At 34.5% G+C, this 24357-nt stretch overlaps 1 long non-coding RNA gene across 2 annotated transcripts in view; it reads right to left on the reverse strand.

The window, feature by feature from the left end:
- Positions 1–1553: 1553 nt before the first annotated feature.
- Positions 1554–24357, reverse strand: part of LOC136848914 (uncharacterized) — a 95806-nt gene continuing 73002 nt past the window's right edge. The window contains exon 5 of one of the 2 annotated variants that reach the window (XR_010856176.1): positions 1554–1900. This is a non-coding gene — a long non-coding RNA (uncharacterized lncRNA). Of the gene's footprint in view, positions 1901–11329; positions 11735–24357 lie in introns of those variants that run through there. The other variant, XR_010856175.1, reaches the window with a different exon arrangement.

A 24357-nucleotide genomic window follows, 5' to 3' on the forward strand; every position in this document is an offset into this window, starting at 1 on the left:
ATTCTGAACGTGGGTAGTTCTTCTAAAAGAATGATTAGAGTTGAAGGTGACGCTGGATATTTTATCGTATTATTGTATTCTCATTTTCTGATTTCCTGAAGTAACCGATATGATCTTGGATTAATAAAGATAAAAATGCTCGTTGTAGATATCTTGGAAGAAATGCAGGAAACACGAGATAAGGATTTTGAAAGCAAAAAACGTTAATTATTATCAGCAAAGTTTACTTAAACCTTAATGGAAACTTGGTCTAATGTACTCCTTTCCATAAGCTGAAGATTAGGCTTAACTACATTCGGCTGGAACATTTCAGCTCGCTGATCTGTGGTGCAGGAAAACTATTGCTATACTCACCTCAATTCACGTGGGCGTCCATGTCCGGACAAAATGGTAAAGTAATAATTATTATGTTTTTTTATTATTATTTTTATGCTACAATATACGTTTCTCTACCTTGCTGCATCATTTTTCCTAAGGGTGCGAACCCAGTTGTAGGTCATATGGTGCGTAACAGGATCATATTTTGTTCGTTGCAGGATATCTAAATATCTAAATGTTAGCGAAATATCCTTAACAATACGATGAAAAATACTCTAGTGTTGAATTCAGCTGTCCTCCCACACGCGCTTACATTCAGTGTATAAACTAAATAAAGGACTAAAAAGTTGTGTTAGGTAAAAATTAACCACTTCCCACCTCCCGCACTCTAGCAAAAATTATTATTTAATAAAATGAAAAACAATTTCTCTCTCTCTCCACCCCTCTTTTTGTATATATATATATATATATATATATATATATATATATATATATATATATATATATGTATATATATATGTATATATATATGTATATGTTAAGGCAATGCCAGGCAAGTGAAGGACGATAAGTCGAAAGGCCTAGCACCACTCCGTCGCCTCTGTTCGTGGTATTGTCTTAATTTATATATTCATCACATTCCATATTTTTGTGATTGTTATACACACACACACACACACACATATATATATATATATATATATATATATATATATATATATATATATATATATATATATATATATATATATATAATGTGTGTGTGTGTGTGTGTGTGTATAAGAGCGTGCAAGCTTTAGGTACTCCTGTTAACTTCATAATTTCCTCAGATGTTAAGTATTTCTTACTCAGCAAATACTGTGGATGAAGTTCGTGGTCACACCACCTTCTTCAAGCAGACTAAGGCCTGACAAGTAAATAACCTCCGGGTTTATAATTCATATCTGGCATCAATAAGTACGAGAATGTTCAGAAAACCTGAACAAATCGTCCCAACACCTCGGGGGATCGAATCTTTTTGGAAGATTGAACATGTAATAAAGAAATTATACATCAATCCTACTCCATCTAATGGATATAAATGTGTATCGTATAAACTATTACTAAGCACTTCAAGAGATGGCATATATTCTTATTTCTATTCTTTATTTTATTTACTGAACATAATCGTCTGTATGAAAATCCGGATAGAAGTCCTTCTCCAAAAGAATAAAAGCACAATGGGGGAAGGGGGAGGAACACTGAAAAACATAAAACGTAAGATTTTTATTCTGGAGATTTATTTCAGCTTATGGGTTTTTGACCTCGCAGTTGTGTTTTAAAAATGGAAGGAGAAAGGCTTACCTCAAGGGTTCTCAACTTGTTTCAAGCCTGGGGCCAGTAGCTCAATTAAAGAAGACCAAGGGTCATCAGCCCTCCGTGGACCACCAGTTAAGAACCCACGTCTAAATAAATAGATGTGACTTTTCGCGTACACGCAGTCCAAGAGTAGCGAACGCTGGAGAAGTAACGTTATCGGTACATTGTACTGTAATAGTCAGTCATTACATCCCTCTGTAACCCTTGGCTTGTGAACTGTCATCTGCGAAAGGAAAAATTGTTCGTTAGTCAAGGCTACCTTATACTTCCCAATTATGGCATCCTTCACCTCCAAACTCGGTCCCGGACACTCGTGCGTTTCATACTTTATGGAACAAGAGTAAAGATCCGAAATATTGTTAGCAGGATATGCTGGAAATTTCTTTGTGATCCGCTTTTTGTTCGTCCGACAATTTCGAAAGGATGAGTTTTTCATCAACCCAGAGAATTTCCCCGAGAGAGAGAGAGAGAGAGAGAGAGAGAGAGAGAGAGAGAGAGAGAGAGAGAGGGGACTTTTCAGTATAGCATAAATTGAGCAAGAATATTATTTTGGGAAAAAAATAAACCTACTTCCCACCTTGTCAAATACTTTTCCTCAAACATTACTCAAATTCTCTGATACACTTAACCTGAATGAGGCTGCTAAAAAGTCGATGTGCAGTGTCGATTCCACTATGATTCCTAAATTTCTGCGATAAATTTCTTCATTTTGAGGCTAATTCTAGCTCCACCTAAGCTAATAGTTATTCACCTTTAATCAAATATCCGAGTCTTGGTGTAATAGTTAATAGTTATTCATTATCACGTTGGTGTAATAGGGTTAGAAAAATTTCGCTTTAATCAAATATCCGAGTCACGTTGGTGTAATAGTTATTCATTATGGTTAGAAAAATTTCGCTTTAATCAAATATCCGTCATTATTTATTCAACAAACCGAGTCACGAAAGTTTAATTTAATTGCAGCGTTTGCTATTTTTACCATGTGCATTTTCCTTAGTAGGTTGAGCGTTTCAATCGCTTGTGTGACAGATTTTTCTTCATTGTGGAGAAAAAAAAAACGGGAAAGCAAATAAATAGAGCGAAACCCGTAAATGCCAGGGAACTCAACGAACAAATTTGTATTGGAAAGGAGGCATTTGCTGAGGAAATTGGAGAGAGAGAGAGAGAGAGAGAGAGAGAGAGAGAGAGAGAGAGAGAGAGAGAGAGAGAGAGAACTTTTCAGTATAGCATCAGCTGAGCAAGAACATTATTTTGGCAAAACTAAAAAAAAAAAATAAAATAAACCTACCTCCCACCTTGTCATATACTTTTCCTCAAACTTACTAAAATTCTATAATGTACTTAATGAAAATGTTAAAAAATCGATGTGCAGTATATATGACACTCACCTTTATCTAAATATAAATTTTCGTTCCTACTGAAACTTAGGGTACTGTAAGGCCTGGATATAACACCTATCAGTCAAGTCTTCTTCTTCTTCTTCTTTTAACGTGCTTTTATTCCCATTTTTGTATGGGGTAAGTAATCTATATAAAATCAACAGTTATTTTAATATGATGTCGATTTCATTATGATTCCTAAATTTCTGGGTTATAGATCTTCATATATAGGCTACTTCTTGATACCTCTAGGTTAATAATTATTCTTTACGATTGACAAAAATTCCGCTTTGATCAAATATCCATCTAAGTCTTGCTGTTTACATGGAAAGAATCACCAAATCAATTGCAAAATAAACTATTTTTACCATACGTATTCTTCCTGCTAGAAGAGTATTGTGAATCCATTACCTCTGAGCACTTTACTCCAGTGGATGACAAATTTTTCTTCATCGTGGAGAAAAGGGTTTTTAAAACTGATGATGGAAAAATATGGAAAGCTAGTAAATAGAGCGAAACCTTCAAATGCCGAGAAACCAATTGTACAAATTATTATGGGAAAGAGAGGCGAATTTGGGGAAATTGTAATATATATATATATATATATATATATATATATATATATATATATATATATATATATATATATATATATATATATATATATATATATATACACCAGGTATATGTAACTGATAGGATTACTGATAAATTACTATAAATTTGAATCATAATTATAAAATCTCACAAAGAAAAAAAGCAAAAGTTTTCATAGCGGCCAAACTCAGGAATAACAGCTTTGTATATATTTTTATTTTTCATCTTTTGTCGAGGCTGGGTTTTTCCTCTGTACAGTACCACGAGAATGTTTTATATTTCAACAGCGCCCTGCTCCTGGTCATATATCTTTTCATATTTTCCCCATGAATAATGTTGTTTGCACTTTAAAATTTGAGAAGAGATCCGATTTTTCTTTCCAGATTGTGTGAGCAACGGAAACTCAATAAAATTTCATGGGACACATATCGTATATATAATTTCTATACTGAGAAATATTTCTATTAAAATACTATCCAGATGTTATTTAGTTCACAGTATGTTTGCATTTAAAGGGATAATTTTGAATTTGTAGATGTATATGAAAAGTTATTCTGCTTTAGGCTTTACGGTAACAGTTTTCTAGCTTCTTTATCTTAAAAATATTAAGCCAGTATAATACAGTTTTTGAATGTGCTTGCGTCAGTGGATAAAATTTGAGCTGAATGGAATCCTGATATAAATGATAAAATAACATTTGCAACACTTCAGTGACCTGCTTTAGGCTTTACAGTAACAGTTCTGTAGCTTCTTTATCTTAAAAATATTAAGCCAGTATAATACAGCTTTCAAATGTAAAATGTTTGAATGTGCTTGCGTCAGTGGATAAAATTTGAGCCGTATGAACTCGTGATATAAAGATAAAAATAACATTTTTAACACTTCAGTGACCTAATTGACTCACCAAAAAAGAGAGGCGTTAGATACAGCATCATTAGAACCCAATTTATGACTGGATCATATAAAGAACTGATTTTAAACGCATCTAAAATATCTTGATAAGAAAGACTATAACCCACACCACAAATGGACAGAAAGTAATTGTAGACCAGTCGAAGAGGACGAAAGAGATTGGGGGAGGGGGGAAATATGTATCAGAATATCCGAATAATCGTTGTTCGCTAATATTGGTATTGAAAAATTACATAATTCATACACATGTAACATTACGAACCGCCAAAGTGCAAATCTTCATAGAATCGATTTTTAAGAATATTAGTTGTTTTTCATTTTTTGGTTTTAACTTAGGCTTTTCCTTTCTAAAACAACTCCAGGTTCTTTCACATTTCAACAAGATGTCTCTCTGCGTTAGATATATTTTAATATTTTCACCCTGAATAATGTTGTTTTCACTTTAAAATTCCAGAAGATATTCGTTATTTCTTTCCCATGTTTATAAGCAACCGAAGCTGACTAAAATTTCTGTGGGAATATATCGTTCATATGATTTGTATTTCAAGAAGATGAAATTTCTGTTTGAATAGTTCACAAAGACTATCCAGGCCATTACAGATTTCTATTTTGAATACAGTGGATGATTTATATAAAAATCTATATATTTTTAGATTTTACCATATGCCATTTTTTTAACTAATGTTATATATCGTTAACACGTCTTATAATCAAGGCAATATTTTTTTTATTCTTTTCTGATTTAGAGTAATTGCAATGCCTGATAGAGAACCATTAAACACGGAACTATAACTTTCGTATTTAAAGATAAAAATAGTATCGCTATAATCAGTTTTATAAATTTTGTAGAACGAACAAGATGTTGCGATATTTTTCTGGACAGGTTATAACAAATTATAAGCATCATTAAAGTAAACAAGCGCGGAAGTTTTAAGGGCGAAAAATTAACAGAGTGAAGCAAACATCAAATTAGTACCCTTTCGTCACATGTTTCAGTGAAAACACTGAAACTCCAGAGGCATCACAATTTTAGTAACTTCAGGTTCATTTGCTGTCATTTGCAAATTGCTGATAAAACACTGCATTGGTTTATACAGTATTTATATTGAAAGTGAAAAGGAATGATTGGGAAGGAACAGAATGGATTAAGAAAAAGAAGAGAATGGGTGACGTCAGAGGATAGAAATCCTCTGCAGATGAGAAATTGAGAGAAAATAAAATGAAAACAGGGTGAAATGGCTAATGTTTGGGCACTGACTAAGGGTAATGAAAAGGTACTATGTAAAAACCAGTAAAAAAGTTTGGATGTTGAATCTGACGGGAATTATTTGCGCAGTATGCTCGGCATGGAAGGAATGGGAGTGAAAGGAGTATGGTGTACGTGAAAGCCTCCGTAAATATTATGTGGCTGAATAGACTTCCCTTGATGTTTTAAGAGTAGGAGTTTAATAAGTTGGTAAAAGGAATCTATTATCGCAGGTAGAACGAGAGGACTCTTTCCTTCTTATTTTGTTTTCCGACTCATTCCTTCCAACTGGACAGATGTTGCACATCAAGAAGTTTTTCATTTTCTCTCTGTTTTCTTATTCATTGTTTCTTTTTCGCTCATTCTTTCCGACTAGACATATGATGTATTCAAAAGTACTGCCAGAGGGTAGAGAAAGGACTGAAAAAATAGGGCATTAACTTCCAAAAAAGTAAGCAACAGACATTGCCATCAGGAGCTCAGCAAGCTATGCTTTATAGCACACAGACACACACTCACACATATAGCTTGGGGCTTGGCTACGTAGGCCTCGGCTATGTAATGGTTATGCATTTAAAGCACAGAAAGAATGACTACCTCCGCTCACTAACCTTATAAAAGATATTTCAAAATGCGAAAACAACTTTTCCCATTAATATCATTCTTTGATTATAATTTTTCATTGGCAAGAGAAAGCTCAGCTCAAAAATTTCCGCCAGGAATTGCACCCCTCCTTTTTCGTATTACTCCCTAATGACATTATGCAGAAAAGGGCAGATTTCGCAGCAATAACCAGATATGTACCCTATTCCCGAAACAAGGAGACGATAACCTTAGCAGAACTTACGCAGAGTTTACCAACCTAAGGCTTAAGATTCAATTAAGATAAAGGGACCGGGCTCTCTTGGCCATATTCATATGCATGTAATTATGCAAATATCAGCGACATGCACAAACGCCCATTTCTACAAATGGCTCAATTGCAGCTTTGTTTTACAAGCCAATATTAAAGGCGACTTTCATGGGTAGGAAGAAGAAGAAGAAGAAGAAGAAGGAGGAGGAGGATGAGGAGGAGAGAGAGAGAGAGAGAGAGAGAGAGAGAGAGAGAGAGAGAGAGAGAGAGAGAGAGAGAGAGAGAGATTATCTTAGTTAACAGAGGGTCTATTATATATATATATATATATATATATATATATATATATATATATATATATATATATATATATATATATATATATATATATATAATCTTGATACATTATTGTAATGATAAAGTCAATGGGATTTCATCACCATCGCTCAAGTAACTCGTCACTACATCATTTCTTAAAAGTTGTTTAAAGGCTTCATGAGAGCTCATGAAGCTGTAATTTGTCAGTTCACCAAAATACGGCTGTTATATTCAATAGCTTACTCCTTTATGGATGGAAAAAAAAAGCCTTTGTAAAACAGGAATTTCTAGGCTCCCATGTTCTATAGGAACTTAGTGGGCTTCTACAAAATCAGTGATCCTCCATGTATGAAGACTTCGTATCCCCACTCTTCCTGCTTCCACCGTTGAAAGTGGGTTCCGTATTTGTCGTTGTTCCTTTGTGTAGGGGCTTCATTATTGTTTTTTTGCAGTGAAGTTCTCATTTCAGGCACACTACCGGTAACCTGGTTTCGAAATTGACCTTAATCCCCTTTGCATAATGCAAATTTCTTCATGACCGGCTCTGGCTTAAATTCCTTCCCTGCTTAAGACTGCAAAACTCCTACGGTGGTCCCACTTGCTCTCAGATTAGCACTCTGCCTAAGTTGAGTAAAGTTATTGGTATACTCTCTTTTGGACATCTGGCTGACTTATCGTTCTCCAGTAGCTTGTGAATTCTCATATATTGGCAGTTTGATGAGACTGAGGCAGGCGAGATGATGGATGGGATGGTAGCAGCACGAAGACAATACGGGCGCTATTTCTGTTCTTATGCTCGTACAGAGAGTTCTCACTCGATTGTCATCTAGCATAGCAGTTGACGCTATATTCGCCAATTGTCTTTAATCAATCCTAAACATAGTTTACAAACTGAAAACCTCAGTTATCATTTCCATTCCAAGTAAGCGAATAATTACAATGAAGAAAATTGCCCACCTGAAGAATGTTAGTGCAATGTAAAATATCAAGAGAAACTCTTTCCGTTAGGTAGTCGTCCTAGTCTGTGCTCATTTAAAAGCCATACTTAAAAAAAATGGACCTTTGTTGTCAGAAGGTTGACCCTTTCCAGTCTCTATACACTCATGAAAACCTTCCAAATTGGCCGAGCCAATGTCCATGGTAGAACCATGGCTTAGGTTTATCAAATCTGCCTCACACTCTACCAGATCATACTCAACATGTCTTTAGAAAATATATTTTGAAAAGACATTATTAAAAGTTGTTACCAAATGATAAGAGAACCATGCAAAAACGACGCTATGAGTTACCACCGTTCACGGTAGTTAAAATGGAAATAATTTTATTTGATGACTTAACAACGAGACTCAAAAACTACAAGAACATTTTCCAGTTTCTTGTTCCATACCATCAGCATTAATTTTGATTTTAGGTATTTCTGGATACAGATTTCACAGCCACTCGTTTGTACTGAATTTGCAGATTTCTATATGACATACCGTACATGTGGTATTTCTTTCACTGCTCAAGGTTAAGTAACTTGTTTTATTATAATTCACAATTATCTCTTGTTAAAGTGAGTGCATAAGTACACTTATATGTGACTATACAATATTTTTGTATATTTCACAACTATATATTTGCAGTTCTGTTCCAGCATTTTAACAGTCGCACAGCTTTGAAATTAAAGATGAAGTTTTTCGTTAAATCTAATGAGGGTCTGGTGTTGCCTATAAATGTCGGGCATTAACATAAGATTCTTTAATCACGGTAGTAAAAGCATTGCTTAAACCCGTTGTTAACACTAAGATACAATTCAGCCTAAGTTTCCAGTGCACGAATGACTTTGGGAGAACACTGTACATTGAAATTCAAATTACCCGCAGAATATATTTAGCATGTCGTTAGCCGTATCCTGATTAAAGAAAAACTATTGAATGGAACTATTTACAACGTTTGATATATATATATATATATATATATATATATATATATATATATATATATATATATATATATATATATATATATATATATATATATATATATATATATATATATATATATATATATTATATATATATAATTGCCCATTTTAGAGTCCTATATAGATCAACCAACTGGTATATATATATATTATGGGAATTGCCATTAAACACGCAGATCAACAGCCACGCAGTCCCAGCTTTTCTTGTCTTGAGGTGTATTTTTTTTTTTTTTTAATTTTTACTTTCCTTCCACTTATGTTTCTTTCATTCTGGTGGTCTTAATGTACTACGAGAAGTGTCATTTCACATCATCATGTAGGGGAAGGGGGCGTTGTAAGATCATTGCAGGAAAATTCACGAGTCAAGGAACGTAATCGTTTGAATTATCAAAGAAAATGTCTCTTCTTGTAAATGATAAGGATGTTAATTTGAAAATCACCCTCTCATGGTAGAATGCGCACAATGATGGTAGAATGTGCACAATGATCCCGGAGACTGGAGAGGCCATATAAAATTTGTTTGCAGTGTCACGGTATGACAACACTAAAGAATAATCAAACATAGTCAGTTTAGGTCAGAATTGGGTGATTTTTTTAACCTCTGGTATATTATTGACTGACTTTCCCAAACAGCAAGGTGTCTGTGTTAATTTATATTAAGATGAGCTCTAAAGTTGTTTTATGACTAGCAATGGAATTCCTACTGAAAAGTTATATTTTTCTTCTTTCACTGGAAGACGTTGTCATGTTGTCACTGACAGCTCAAAGATAGCTCCTAAGATTTTAGGAGGCTGATTTTGCAATGAGCAGTTTCAGAAGAGTATTCTCCTACTAAATATTTTTTTTCTATTTGTTTATTACCATTTGGCATATGACCATATCACTAAGATCATGAGTGAAACGTGTAACTGAGGTATAAAGTAGCTAGCTTAAATCACATTTCTACCCTGATCTGGAAAATCCTATGGAATGTTATACTTTGATGACCCTTTTTCATCTTGTGGGATGAAACCTTTGATGGCAGATCTCATGTCAGAATTTATTATCAGGTAATCGTATCCCATTGTATGTTAATAACTTTCACTGTTCCACTGATAATGTTTCATTTAGATAAGTGATGAGAATAATACTAGACGTCTCAATGAAGGCTTATAGAAAATTCCTTCTGCCCAAACAAGTACATTTCACTAAATACTCTTTATCACTTCCCGAAAACAAATTAGCCTAAATTCGTTCACATAGGATTCCGAAGAGTAAAATAGGACGTAACCCGCATGAAGTACAATAACGTATCAATAATTCGTTGTAGTCTTTCGTATAAATATTTTTTTAAGAATATTATCAGAAACAGAAGATTGATTTTAATTGTTAGGCGTTTATCGTAAACAACGAGTTTGTTGACAGCGCTGATGACATTTTCCAAGAAAATTACGCCATGGTGGAAAAACTGAATATTTAAACAAAACAACAAAATAAAAAATATGAAAGACAATTTTTTTTTACTTCAAAGATATAATAGTTTTGTAGCACCCATAAAAGTATCTTTTTGTATTCTAAATTATCGTTATGGACGTTTTACACGGTCAAATATGTGTTCAAATGCCAAGGAAGTAAATAGAAAATAAAACTTTTGGCCGTAGAGTATTTAGGATATAAAAATGTTAAATTAGATTTTCCGAAAAGCGGCAAAACATCTGACAAAAAATTCTGATGTATAACCACACTTTAAGCTCCGTAGGTGGAATATTTATTTTGATGAAGATTCTTTACAAAATCTATTATTTCTACTGTTACTCTTAAACGTTTATGTATACGAAAAGTAACAACGGAATGACTACTACCTTATCGTACTACTGTACTTTAGGGCTACATCGTATTTTGCTCTATGCATTAATGTGAAAAAGATTAAATTTATTTGCTTTCAGGGAATAATAAGGAATATTTCGAAACATACTTAACAATATAATGGAAAATATAGCAGTATTGAATTCAGTTGTCCTAATTCATACATTCACTTTAGATAAAAAAAAAAATTAATAAAGACTGAAAAATCGTTCTGCAAAAATGACATTTCACACGTCTCACTGACTCTTTCTCATTAGTTCCTCAAAGTTTAAAGTTCAGGTACTTAAGTATTTTGGATGAAGTTCTTAGCCGCACCACCTTCTCTAAGCAGATTAGGATCCAACCAAAATGAATAGCCACCTGGTTGATAATTTATCATAAAGAGCAATAAATGAGCAAGGATTTTCAGAAACGCTGAACAAGTAATACATTATATAATTGACGAAATTTTGAACAGTATAAATAATGCGCAATTCAAGAAATGGCATATATCCTTATTTATATTTTTATTCTTTTTACTGAAAATAACCGCCTATATGAAAACTCCCACAGTAGTTCTCCAAAAGAATAAAAATGACAACTGGGGGAAAACTGAAAACATAAAACGTACGAATTTTATTCCAAAGATTTATTTCAGCTTATGGGTTTTTGACCTCGCTGTTGTGCTTTAAAAATGGAAGGAGAAAGGCTTAACTCAAGGGTTCTCAACTTGTTTCAGGCCTGGGGCCAGTGGCTCAATTACAGAAGACCGTGGGTCACCAGCCCCCGTGGACTACCAGTTAGGAACCCACGTCTAAATAAATAGACGTGACTTTTCACGTAATGCAATCCAGAAGTAGCGAACGCGGGAGAAATAACGTTGTCAGTACATTGTACTGTAATCCTCAGTCATTACATCCTTTTGCAGCAAACTTTGTAACCCTTGGTTTCTGAACTGTCATCTGTGAAAGGGAAAAATTGTTTGTTAGTCAAGGCTACTTTATATTTCCCAATTATGGCACCCTTCGCCTCCAAACTCAGTCCCGGACACACATGTGTTTCACACTTTATAGAACGAGAATAAAGATTCGAAATATTGTTAGCAGGATTTGCTGGAAATTTCTTTGTGATACGCTTTTTGTTCACCCAACAATTTTGAAAGGATGAGTTTTTTTCATCAACCCGGGGAATTACCCCGACAGAGAGAGAGAGAGAGAGAGAGAGAGAGAGAGAGAGAGAGAGAGAGAGAGAGAGAGAGAGAGAGAGCAATTTTCAGTATAGCATAAACTGGGGAAGAACATTATTTTGGTAAAACTAGAAAAGAATATATATATATATATATATATATATATATATATATATATATATATATATATATATATATATATATATATATATATATATATATATATATATATATATATATATATATATATATATATATATATATATATATATATATTTATATTTATTATATACCTATTTCCCACCATGACATACACATTTTCCCTCAGACTTTACTAAAATTCTCTAATGTACGTAACCTTAATGAGTTTGCTAAAAAGTCAAAGTGCAGTGAATATAGTACTTATTTTCATTTATATTTAAAAATTCGTTCTTATTTAAACCTAGGTCACGAAAACGATTTGCTCTAACACTTGTCAGACAAGTAATCTATAGAAAATCAGCAATTATTGAATTATGACGTTGGTATTTTTCTCATTACCTTGTCAATTTCATTATGATTTATAAATTTCTAGGATCAATTTCTTCATTTTGATTGATATTTGCTTTGATCAAATGTCCATCTGAGTCAAGCTGGTGTAAAGAACTTGCTGTTTACATTCAAACACTCATCAAATCAATTGCAGAACAAACTATTTTTACCGTATATACTTTTCCTGCTAAGAGAGTATTGTAAATCGATTACCGTTGAGTACTTCACTCCTTTGGATGACAGATTTTTCTTCATCGTGAAGAAAAAGGTTTTTAAAACTGGTGGAAACATATGGAAAACAAGTAAGTGGACGAAACCTTCAAATGACGAGAAACCCAGTGTACAAATTATTATGGGAAAGAGAGGCAAGTTTGGGCGGAATTATAGAGAGAGAGAGAGAGAGAGAGAGAGAGAGAGAGAGAGAGAGAGAGAGAGAGAGAGAGAGAGAGAGAGAGAGAGAGAAATATATATTTCGGGGAATCTGAATGATCCTATCTTAACTGATAGGGTACGGATAAGTTACTCTAAATTTGAATCATGATTATAAAACATCACAAAGAAAAAAAAAAAAAAAAAAAAGAAAAAATTTTCATAGCGACCAAACTCAGGGAGAACAACTTTGTATATAATGTTTTTATCCATTTTTTGTCGAGCCTGGGTTTTTCCTCTGTACAGTAACATGAGAATGTTTTATATTTCACCAGGGTCCTGCTCCTGGTCATATATCTTTTCATATTTTCCCCATGAATAATGTTGTTTTCACTTTAAAATTTGAGAGGGGATTCGTTTTTTATTTCCAAAAATTTTGTGAGCAACGGAAACTCAACAAAATTTCATGGGACATATATCTTATATATATTTTCTGTATTAAGAAATATTTCTTTTAAATTACTTTCCACATATTATTTAGGTCACTGTATGTCTGTATTTAAAGGGATAATTTTGCATTTAATGATTTATGCAAAAAAATCCTCGCAAAATGTGTCCGGGTTGAGAATCTAGTGAATGCATGTCGAAGGGTGTTACTTACAATAACCAATTTGTCTGAGCGTTTTGTTCTCTCATAAATTTAAGTTACCATCACTTCTGGATCATATAAAGAACTGATTTTCAACGCATATGAAATATCTTGATAAGAAAAGGTGAAACGTATACCACAAATGTACAGACGAAAGAGGACGAAAGAGTTTTGGGGAGGAGAGAAATATATATCAGAATATCTGATATATATATTTGTTCACTAATATTCTTATTTGGAAAATCACATAATTCATACATATGTAACATTACAAACCACCGAAGTGCAAATCTTCACAGAATCTGTTCTCAAGAATGTTATTTTTTTTTATTATTTTTTTTTTTTTGCTGAACTTAGGTTTTTCCTTTCTACGATAACACGAAAATATTTTACATTTCAGCAAGGTGTTTCTCTGCGTCAGATACCTTTTAAAATTTCCGGCGTGAATAATGTTGTTTTCACCTTAGAATTCCAGAGGAGATTCGTTTATTTCTTTCCCATTTTTTGTGAGCAACACAAGCTGACTCAAATTTCAGGTGAAATGTAGCATTCACGTGGTTTGTTTCAAGAAAATGAAATTTCTGTTTAAATTACAAAGATTACCAGTGTCATTTCAGATTTGTATTCCAAATATAGTTGATGATTTATATAAAAATCAATTTACAGGATTTTACTAAATATTATTTTTTTTTATTAACGTTGCATACCGTTAACGTAATCTTAGAGTCAAGACAATATTTTTCTTCTCTTCAGATCTCCAGTAACTGCAATGCTTTGAAGAGAGCCTTTAAACGCGGAACTGTAACTTTATTTACAATTAACAATAGTCGTCATATCGATTTTTGTAACTTTAGCAGGACGAGTTAGATGTTGCGATTTTACGATGTTGCGATAGTTCTTTATAGTAATAGCAAAAGCACCCTTTTAGACGTAGTTGCAGTAGTAACGATAATGACATCAGCATTTATAAAAATACACAGTAAAAAGATGGCAAAACCAACATCAGATTTTAATGTTTGTATTCGTAACCCTTTTTGTGGTAATGTACATAGGGACTGTGATCTCCCTTAAAGTATTGACTTTCTCTGAAAATGTACATCTCACTATCAATAAAACGACTCGGACAAAAATAATGGTTCAAATACAAATTGTAATAAACCTTTATAAAGTCCGGATTTAAAAAGTTGTTGTAGTTGGTAGTGCTGGACACTCCCTTTGTTTCTGGGGGAGAATCTTACAAAGAAATGGATGTCATGGCATTGGTTCCCACTTTCGCTAATATCTTCATGTGATCCCTGGAGGAGCACATGCTCAGTACAATTTTCAGTACTCCTTTGGTTTGTTATCTACGCGTCACCTCCAAGGCGCTAGTACTAAACATGGCGGAAGCTCAATGGGACGCCGTGTTTAGTACTAGCCCCTCGGGGATCAAAGTATTATATACAACCATTTCTGTATTGTGTGGTCGACAAATTGTATTAATAAGCGATATATTTGATCCCCGAGGGGGTAGTACTAAACACACGTCCCACTGAGCTTCCGCCATGTTTAGTACTAGCACCTAGGAGGTGACGCGTAGATAACAAGCCAAACCAGCACCCAATTTTCTTCTGGCGTACCACTTTTTACTTTTCAGGACCCGGAGTTATGCAGAGTTTTTTAGAATATGGCAATGGTATACACCAGTATTTAAAATTTTTATCAATGAGTATGGAAATAATGACATTTTAGCGTTTAGGAATTGTGATACTTTTCAAATCACGAACTTTTCTTTAAAAAAAAATACATTTGTTGGACATCCCTCTATGAAGTATTAATGTATCATAAAACTTATTTTATTGACAACTACTTCCCATTCGAACTATTAGTTTTCTGTAAAAGAAAACTATTGTTCCGGCTTTGTCTGTCTGACAGCACTTTTTCTGTCCGCCCTCAGAGCTTAAAAGTTACTGCGGCTAGAGGGCTGCAAATTGGTATGTTGATCATCCACCTTCCAATCATCAAGCATACCAAACTGCAGCTCTCTAACCTCAGAAGTTTTGATTTTAGTCAAGGTTAAAGTTAGCCATAACCGTGCGTGGACAGGCCACCACCGGCCCGGTGTTAAAGTTTCATGGGCCCCGGGTCATACAGCATTATACCGAGACCACCGAAAAATAGATCTATTTTAGGTGGCCTTGATTATACGATGTACAGAAAACTCGATTGCGCCGAAGCGGCGCATTTTTTACTTTTTTTTTCAGTTACGTTTATAAATTTTTAAACAATGATTTATCCCAAAGCTTGCTGTCCTGCTGACCTCAGATTACCTGCTACACAAAAAGTCTTTATGATGACCTATATGAAATCATTAACCATCACATTCCTGCTATTAATATAAAGCTCACAACAAAAACTCTCGAACTGTTGGCTCTCCGTTTAAATTTAAAGAAAACAGCCAGAGCTTCAATGACCATTGGTGTGATAAACTAATTTAATTGTCCCGACCTAGGAACACATGTAAGCTGCACGCAGACGTTGCTGTGATAAACTAATTTAATTGTCCCGACCTAGGAACACATGTAACCTGCACGCAGACGTTGCTAGGGTTGGAAATACTTTCCTATCGTGGTGTTAGCAATAAGTCATTGGTCAAAATGTCGAACCCTAAATTATCTAATGAAAACACGAGAACATATATATATATATAAAACATACAGGGTGAACCAAAAGTAGGTGGACAGTAGATGGAATAGGGTTTGCGTTGGGTTCATACTATAACGATGGTGTTTATTATAAAACACTATTTGAATGTTGCAACCATATATTTCGAGCACTTCCTTCTGTGTCCCTGTTCACTGGTGAAATATGGACAGACGAAATGTTACAGGAGCATATATACAAAGCATATGTAGGTGTGGCTCTAAGTCTCCGATGGTATGCAGGTGACCGTTCCCAAGAACTTCTTCTTCTTTTAACGTGCTTTTTTCCCATTTTTGTATGGGGTAAGCACGATGCCTTCTTTTGAAGGACTTTTTGATTTGGCTTTGGGGTAGACCTGTGGTCTCGGACGGCTGCCCTGCCTGACATCGCTTAGGCCCCGGTAGCGTATGTTTCATGTATCATACCCGACCCAACGCCCTTTCTTCCCAGCAGCGAGAAGTTGTTGCGCGGGTAGGGCGAGAGTTCGAGACGTGTGAGAATAAACAATTCCCAGGTGGTTTTCGCCTCATTAACTCCTGCATACCATCGGAGACTTAAAAGCCACACCTACATATGCTTTGTATATATGCTCCTGTAACATTTCGTCTGTCCATATTTCACCAGTGAACAGGAGCACAGAAGGAAGTGCTCGAAATATATGGTTGCAACGTTCAAATAGTGTTTTATGGGCCTTCTTGTATTCATATTACACTGTGGTATTACAGTAAAGACATTCATATATAATATAATATATATATATATATATATATATATATATATATATATATATATATATATATATATATATATATATATATGTGTGTGTGTGTGTGTGTGTGTGTGTGTGTGTGTGTGTGTGTGTGTGTGTGTGAAGCTCGTTTTGTATTAGGCGGTTACTAGAATACTGTATGCATGAAAAATGAAATTCAAATGAAGGTCATTTATTCGATCCGCTAATGTATTCTGGAATGTTCGGTAAATAATAAACGTTAATCTTTCTCGATTATATTCTTATTGATAAAGAATGCACAAAAGTACTAAATTTATAGACTAATTATAAATTGTGTTAAAAGAAAAAGAACGTTTTCGAACTTTCCCAAACCCCGTACAGCCTACGCTCCTTATTTAGCATTGCTTGTCTCTGCAGTTCTCTTTCGAAAACGCTAAAGTTTATACTCGAAAATGTTCAACAACGCATTACTTTCACAAAGACACGGTGAAGGTCAACAATTTCTGTGCAACACTTTAGAGGCGCAGTGTAAAAGGAGTCCAGAAGAATAGTGATGTACAGAATCCCCAGGCGCAAGGAGATGGCAGCCTACTAAAGCCGTTGGGAAGTTTCGTTACCTAGGGCCAAAGATTCCATTAAGGCAGCGATTCCAAAGCCGAGAGACACGTACGAACTAGAGGGTGAACAAATACAAATTTACACGCTTGATTGATCCGCTCTATTATCGTTGGAGCTCCATAGCGGGTCGCGATTTAAGGAAGGAAGGAAGAGAGAGAGAGAGAGAGAGAGAGAGAGAGAGAGAGAGAGAGAGAGAGAGAGAGAGAGAGAGAGAGAGAGCTTGCTTAAGAGGGTGGAGAGAGAGAGGAGAGAGAGAGAGAGAGTGAGAGAGAGACTGAGAGACAGAGAGAGAGAGAGGAGAGAGAGAGAAAGCTCGCTTCGCTTGCTTAAGTAGGGTGGAGAGAGAGAGAGAGAGAGAGAGAGAGAGAGAGAGAGAGAGAGAGAGAGAGAGAGAGAGAGAGAGAGCTCACCACTTCAATCACGCGATGAAACGACTTTGGTCGCTTACAGAGGTTATTTGATTTTGATACCAGGACAATATCGGGTTTCAGGTATGTCATTAAAGGTTATATAAGGACCTACGCTGGCTGCGTTGCCGTCAATGGTGTCATCGATTGGCCGAATTGCAAAGTCAAAAATCAAACAAGTGAAAACATATTTTATTGATGGGGCATTGTTTATTGGTGTGGTGAGAAAACACTAATCAAATTAAGAGACTGTAGCTAGGAATTTGCATTATTATCGATGCAATGACCTTAAGCCAAGGAAAATAAATATTTCTTTTTCAAACGAAGGCCAATGAAGCTTTATATATTAAAATAAACAATAAATTAAGTAGAAGGAGGAAAGTGAGAAATCTCAGTCTATCAGCCTGAAAATAGCGTTAATTGCTTATATCAGAGGATGGTGATGACATTTCTCCAACACCAATATTTGATATTTTCGTTATTGTCTGTGTAAAACTATAAAGAATCCACATGGCAGTCCCATGGTTATTGGATATAAAGCTGCTTTAAAGCGGCGTGACTTTCGCCTTAATTATTTCTAAGACAATATGCAGGCATGTTTAGCATACTTGTTATTGCCAAGGAAGTTGTGGGGAGGTAATATTTTCACATTGCCTTTGGGATATCACAATATCTCGAGTAAGGACGACCAAATTTTGATGAAACTTGCTGAATGCATTTCCTTGGTAAATTCCTCAGTGGAAGCCAGTTCACGGGGAGGATGATTATATAAGACTGATTTAACCAGTCTTTTTAGGTAATTCCCACCAGTTTCATCGAGGTGAAATAATCTAGTTGTGCGGACCGTACCTATAGATACATTTACTAACCTTTTTCAGAATAGAAGAAGGGTAATTTCAATGAAATTACCTAAATTTTTTTTCTCTTTTATGTACGATATTTAATATTGTGTTTACTCTCAATGTACGTCTGTGTTTTGCAAAATTTACTATTATAATAGGTGAGATAATTCCATGACTACCTCTATTTCGCTTCGCTCAATAAATCATTAGTAGTCGATCTGATGTCAAAACGTATAGCTAAGCATATGGTATAATGATATATGTGTGTTATGTGTGTTATGAAGATTATATACCCACAAAAAGAAGAATACATGAAGGTAAAATATGGGGCCTGCTAAATTTTACCCTAGAAAATCAGATGGCGTTACAAATGATAATGGTTTTCTAGATATTAACATTAAAAATCTATGTATGTGGCAATGTAGCTAAGTAATTTTAACACTAATTTTAATATACTATATATTTATATATATATATATATATATATATATATATATATATATATATATATATATATATATATATATATATATATATATATATATATATATATATATATATATATAAAAGATATGGTGTTAAAATTACTTAGCTACACTGCCACATACATAGATTTTTAATATTAATATCTAGAAAACCAGTATCATTTGTAACGCCATATGATTTTCTAGGGTAAAATTTAGCAGGCCTCATATTTTTCCTTCATGTATTCTTTTTTTGAGTAAATAATCTTCATAACACACATATATCATTATACCATATGCCTAGCTATACGTTTTGACATCAGATCGACTACTAATGGTTTATTGAGCGAAGCGAAATAGAGGTAGTCATAGAATTATCTCACCTATTATAATAATAAAGTTTGCAAAACACAGACGTACATTGAGAGTAAACATAATATCAAACATCATACATAAAAAGAGAAAAAAATTTCGGTAAGTTCACTGAAATTATTCTTCTTATATTCTGAATAAAAGTTAGTAAATGTTTCTCTAGATATGGTCGGCACGATTAGATTGTTTTACCTCGGTGAAATTGGTGGAAATTGCCAAAAAAGACTGGGTAAGTCAGTCTTATATAATCATCCTCCCTGCTTGTTATTTTTAATCTACGTATTTCTCGTGTTAAAACGTTCCCATTATACGTTACATTGCACGCCTAACGTTTTGCTGTGAATAGATTTCAGCTGAATACAGAAAAAATTACAAACTTAATATTAAGGTTATTTGTTGTTTACGTGACGGATTTTACTGAGACAATCTTTAATAACATGAGACGAGACTGAGTCCTCCTGACCCAGAAAACTTCATGACCTTGACCGTCTGACCCCCGGCCTCATAACGTCATTAGCATACTGATTTCCCAGAACTGACATTAGAACTCAGAACGTAAGTTTTACTTTTCTAAATAATATATATTTTTGGGCGCCTGTCTGCCAGTCGAAAGCGGAAGAATTTCCTCTATTTATAAATGGGAGTTTCTCTATGAATGAAAATGTAGGAATTTTGCCGGGTGTTGCAACTCCTAAATACATTTCATCCTCTGAATATTCATTTTTTATACATCTTTAATAGTAGATTAAATGAACTAATTCTAAATCTTATGATTTTTGAACTCTGCAAGAGGATAATAATACGACTGTATTAAATATAAACTTAACTAGTATGCTTCTTATGATTTTTTTTCTTTGTACTTAAAACAACCCATGCAAGATTAATTTTTTTTTTTTGCAGAATTTTTTTTAAGAATATTAAAATGGAACAAGCAAAATAGCATAAATCCATTGATTTGGAATTAGCAAAATTACATTAACCGAGTGAATATTCAGGGGTTATAACACTTTGTAAATTTCCTATATTTTCATCCGTAAATAGAGAAATTTTTTCACTATTTGAGGGACAAACAAGCAGAAAGATAGACAGGCATATTATTTAGAAACAGTAAAACTTCAGCGTCTGCATTCTAATGTCAGTTCTGAAAAATCAATATGTCTATGAGAAAAGCACAATTTTATATTGTTGTTTATAACCGCTTTGAATGCAGGGGTTTGACGTATGCACCTGGAAATATAATATAAAAAGTATGTGACTACAACTTCTACACTAACATCTTTGCTTAACAGTTCATTACAGTCTATATATTTCTTGCTTTTCCGAATTAATCAAATAGTTTTATAATGCTTATGAGGTGCCTTCTTTCGTTTCGCAGTCCTTGAACTTTCTATCAAATCTTTTTCAAAAGCGGTTATCGTTTGTGAATCAAAATATTAACAATGATGGTATCTAAGTAATAATTCATAAACAGAATAATACGATGAAGAGTTAGAGACCAACTGAGAAGGAAGCCAAACATAAATTTGTAGAAAAATATATAATAAACAGACTCCATTTTCAGTGAGAACTCTATAACTGAGAGAGTTCTCTTAATGTGTCTCATTATTAATGTCGAATCCGATCTTACTCAACTTTGGGACATATTTGGGCTCAATAAATGTACGAAGTTTAGGAGAGTCCTGGTAAACTGATTAGAGTTTGGGAGAGTTGATTGTGCATTATTCGCTTATTTACAGATGGCTACTTTATTATAAACCTGAGACGCTTAAAAGCAAGGACTTACAAAGCTGATTTTGTTTAATGATTTTTTAAATAAAAATATTCTGACTTTGTAAAGTAATGCAGTGAGAAAATAAAGTATAAAATGCGCCGAAGTTTCTTTGGCTCAGTCGAGTTTTCTGTACAGTGTATAATGCTATATGAAACTCTCGGCCACGGCCCATGAGACTCTCAGCCGCGGCCCATGAAACTTTCAGCCACAGCCCGGTGGGTGGCCTGTGTTGTTGGCACCTATAGCGGTGCCAGACACGACCATGGCTAATTTTAACCTTAAATAAAATAAAAACTACTGAGGCTAGAGGGCTGCAAATTGGTATGTTGATGATTGGAGGGTGGATGATTAAGATACCAATTTGCAGCCCCTAGCCTCAGGTAGCTTTTAAGATCTGAGGTCTGACGGACAGACAAAACCTCATCTCAGGAGTTTTCTTTTACAGAAAACTAAAAGCTGAATCAGTCTTTGGGGTCCATTCCATATCATTGTTCAAAGGCACTCCACTAAGCTTCTTCTACGTTTGTCATCTAAACCTTCAGTGTTGTTCCCCTGAACTAGTCTCGAGATATCACTTCACTCTTAACATTATTTTTACTACAACAAAAAGGGTAATATTTAGGTAAAGAAAGATTTTAAATAATTTGGAAGTAAATGAACAAAATTGCCGTTGTTAATTATGACATGATCTAAGAAAGAGGCGTTGACATTAACTCTTAAGAGATATCTGAATGCCACAATTATGAGGATATTGCAGAGGTCTTATTATAACAAATATGCAGCCTGATCTCGGTCAGTGTTCGAACATACTAAGAACCCAGTAAATGTAAGAAGCTTATTAAAGTTTAGGTGAACAGCGAGGAAGATGGGGAAGTAGTATTTGTATCTGAACAGGTTATATTACTCTGACGGAGAATAGTATACTATCAAAAAATTCGTTTTAAAACTTTTTTTTTCCTCATAAAACTGTCAGCCTTCACTTGGATGAATAATACGATGTAGCCTTATCATTTTGTTTGGCATGCAAAGTTTGCATCCAGAAAAGCTTTCGGAACTGACTTTAGAGCTGACCCAGCTTACAATTTACAGTAATGGACCCTTGACGGTGTGTGAATTTACATACAGGGCACAGCTTTTTCTCGCCCTTTCTTCCTTTTTTTTTTTTTTTTTTTTTGCATGTAGCACGATTTTTTTTTTTTTTTTTATCAACATGACTCAAACCATTATTATTAAGGCAACTGAACGTCTCGTACTTCTGCCGAGTTGATATGCGTTCAGTAAAAGATTATATCTTCTTCGACTACACACAGAGACCTAGTGTGTTTGTGCAAGCAATTCGAAACTTCGTCATCTTGACTAGTGAGACTATTTCATACTCCTACACTAATAACTCATCAGCAACACATCAGACCAACTAATGCGCACTATACTATTCACCTCTATCTCTCTTTCCAAATGTCCTTTCACTCTGTCTATCCAATTTTTTTTTTTCCTCACCTTCATCTCCTTTTTGCCTCTAATACTTCCGTATTGCACACTCCTTTTTATCAAACTGCTGTCCTACATTCTTCCACGTGATGGAGGATGGAACCATTTCAAAATACTCTTAACCATCCTTTCATCTACGCTAAACTTTTTACCTCTTTAGCGTTTCACTACATTTTTCAGCCTTGCAGTTCTTGCACAACATATACTGTGCTAGTAATTCATCCTGACAGCTTTATTCGTTTACACTCAACATCCACATTTCTCTCCCATATTGCAGAGTTAGCGCAACATTCCCTTTATAGTTTCCAACCCTCACTTCCATGAATGTGCATCCTGCCATCCTCTGTTACTTTTACCTACAGAAACATACAGATCAACTCTTCTAGCCTTCCAGCATCCATGTTACAATCATTTCTCCTTCTTCCTGATTGGTAGTTATTTGCATACCATTACTCGCATTCACCTTTACTTTCATCCACTACTCGCATTCACCTTTACTTTAATTTATTTCCCATAAAACCTGTTACAAACCCTCACAATCGCTTTTGGAACTACTCTTGACTATGCCTAGTAAGTGCATTGTCATCTGCATACATCGGGTGTTCCACAATTCACTCACAATCTATTTTCTTATCCAACAATTTTGCACACACATTCAGTATAATTTTTCTCACTTCTTCCATCACTCAGTACAAAAAGTCAATAAGTATTCAAGGATGTATCACACTTTGGTGCCAGGTGATTTAATGTACTTTCCTTTATTTTCTGGGTCACTTTATTTTGCTGTTCAACCAGTCCAACTCCCTCTTTTCACTGCCCTAAGTACTGAAAAGCAGAAAGTATCCCCTAGTGACTAGCTTGAAAGTCTACATTTCATAAAATCAAAATATTTATCGTTCTTATTTTTCTCTTGCAACACTCAAATTTAAATGTATAATCCTCTAAATAAATATTTGTATTCTTTTAAACTTTCTCAGTTTCTTCCAATCACCGCAAGTACTACCCATTCCTTAGTTTCATATATTTCAACCACCACAGAAAAAATTACTTTTGTCCTTCCTAGTCCTGCATAGGCCTATGCTGTCCCTTTTACCTTTGTTTCGCTGAGTCCAAAATCATTCAGCTTTCACTCATTAAACAAATCAGCTATCTTGCATTGATTTTTCATCTCTTTAGGACCCCACCCCGCACTTCTTAATGATTTATTTTTTCTACATTTTGCAATAACAGAACAGCATACAGAGACGAGCACTCAATGTGCCAGCCATTAGGTATTTTTTCAACGCGCAATGCAGAAGGAACGCCGTTATTCTTTCAGAAATGGAAGTTAGGTTACGGTTGGCGTCAGGAATTAAGGCTCCTCTGCGGTTTCCTTACACTCATCAGCAGTCGGCTATATTACATTTGTACCCCAAGCCACTGGCACCTACAAGACCAGCTATATCCAGGGTGTAACTCTTTCTCCCAAATTGTTAA

This window comes from Macrobrachium rosenbergii, chromosome 20 (genome assembly GCF_040412425.1).
Source record: "Macrobrachium rosenbergii isolate ZJJX-2024 chromosome 20, ASM4041242v1, whole genome shotgun sequence".
In the NCBI taxonomy this organism is placed as follows: domain Eukaryota; kingdom Metazoa; phylum Arthropoda; class Malacostraca; order Decapoda; family Palaemonidae; genus Macrobrachium; species Macrobrachium rosenbergii.